Source organism: Vitis vinifera, chromosome 4, assembly GCF_030704535.1.
Source record: "Vitis vinifera cultivar Pinot Noir 40024 chromosome 4, ASM3070453v1".
Classification (NCBI taxonomy): Eukaryota; Viridiplantae; Streptophyta; class Magnoliopsida; order Vitales; family Vitaceae; genus Vitis; species Vitis vinifera.
The window spans coordinates 14,104,461-14,106,583 of NC_081808.1; the positions used below are offsets into that span (position 1 = coordinate 14,104,461).

The 2,123-nt window shown below is 42.3% G+C and overlaps 1 non-coding gene across 1 annotated transcript; it reads left to right on the forward strand.

Moving 5' to 3' along the window:
* Nucleotides 1–1,543: 1,543 nt before the first annotated feature.
* On the forward strand, nt 1,544–1,650 carry LOC132253696 (small nucleolar RNA R71). The gene has a single exon (XR_009465582.1). It is a non-coding gene; the product is annotated as a small nucleolar RNA R71 (small nucleolar RNA).
* The last annotated feature ends 473 nt before the right edge of the window (nt 1,651–2,123 follow it).

Here is a 2,123-nt window from a genome sequence, read left to right on the forward strand (position 1 = left end):
TAGAACATCCTCTATCACCCCCCTTGGGATTTTTACCGACCTATCAGCTAAGGAGAGAGTGATGGTTGTGGGCTTCAATCCTCCAAGTCCCAGTTGCTTATACACAGAGTATGGGAGCAAATTCACACTTGCCCCCAAGTTTAGTAAAGACTTCTCCACATGTGTCCCTCCAATATTGACTGAAATGGTGGGACATCCAGGATCTTTATACTTAATTGGAGACTTACTCTGAATGATAGCACTTACTTGCTCAGTGAGGAATGCCTTCTTGGTCACATGTAACCCTCTCTTGACCGTGCACAAGTCCTTTAAAAATTTTGCATATGTGGGGACTTGCTTGATCATATCAAGTAAGGGTATATTCACCTTCACTTGTCTCAAAACTTCAAGAATTTCTGATGAATTCTTGATTTCCTTCTTTCCATGTAAAGCTTGAGGAAAAGGGGGAGGCATATGTTTCTTCATCATATCCTCTTTAATCACTATCCTTGGCTCTTCTTCAATGCTTGATTTGGATGCATTTTTCTTACCACTCTTCTCTTCTTGGTTATTGCTCTCTTTAACCAAGGTTCTCTTTGACATGAGTTCTTCATCTTGCCTCACCTTAGGCAAGGTTTGATCAACCTCCTTCCCACTCCTCAAGGTGATCACAGCTTTGACCTCCCTCAACTTTGAAGACTCCCCATCTTGGGTTTCAACTTCATGAACACCCTTGGGATTTTGACTTGGTTGAGAGGGAAGCTTTCCTTTCTCATTCACTGTGTTGAGGTTGGTAAGCCAAGAGATGGAGTATTGAATATTATCTATCTTCTAAGATAGATCATTTTGCATCCCATCCATTCTCTTAATTTGAGAACTCTCAACATTTTCAATCTTTTGGTGCAATTGGGAGTTGATTGCCTTTTGTTCACCCACAAAGTCACCCATGACTTTACTTAGGTTCACAATGGCTTGCTCCATTGAAGAGGTTTGTTGAGGTGCTTGGGTTTGGGCTTGTGGCTGGTATGGAGGTGGTCTTGGTTTCCAAGAAAAATTTGGATGGTTTCTCCAACTTGAATTATAGGTGTTTCCATAAGGTGCATTGTTGTTGGGCCTAAATTGCCCCACAACATTGGCTTGATCACCTAACATCTCCCTCACAGCTGGCATGGTTGGGCACTCATCCACCACATGATCACATGATTGGAAAATGGTGCATGGCATGACATGGGCTTGTGTCTCGGAAATGGCTTGGACTTCATGCATCTTTTTCAACTCAAGTTCTTCCAACCTCCTTGCCATTGTTGCCACCTTAGCTTTCATGTCCATGTCCTCACTTAACATGTACATTCCACTCTTTGGATTTACAGGAGCTTTCATCCTTCCCATTTCTCTTGAGTTAGGCTCATCCCATCCTCTTGATACCTCAAACACATAACTTAAAAAGTCCATGGCTTCTTCAGGATTCTTACTCATAAAATCTCCCCCACACATGGTTTCAAGAATTTGCTTCATGGAGTAAGACATCCCATTATAAAAATAGCTCACCAAGAGCCATGTATCAAAGCCATGATGAGGACAAGCATTGATGGCCTCCATATACCTTTCCCAACATTCATAGAACTTCTCATTTTCTTTTGCAGAAAAGTTTGAGATTTGTCTCTTCAACCCATTGGTCCTATGGGTGGGGAAAAATTTCTTCAAAAATTCAGCCTGAAGATCAACCCAATTCCTTATGCTCCTTGGTCTTAAAGAATTAAGCCATATTTTTGCCTTGTCCTTCAAAGTAAAAGGGAATAGCTTGAGTCTCATCAAGTCTATTGAAGCTCCTCCCTCTCTAAAGGTATTGCACACCTCCTCAAACTCCTTGATGTGGGCATATGGATTCTCACTCTCCATTCCATGGAAATTTGGTAGGAGGGGAACAATATGGGGCCTTATAATCAGCTGCTCAAGAGGAGGTACGATGCATGAGGGTGCACTCATCCTTGGTGGGTGCATTCTATCCCTCATGGATAGATATGCATTTGGATTACCCCCTTGACCATGTTGACAATTCTGATCCTCTTGTGGAGGGTCCATGATGTTTACACAGATGTCCAACTCTGTGTCTTGAGGATTCTCTATCCTTACTAGTCTTCCCT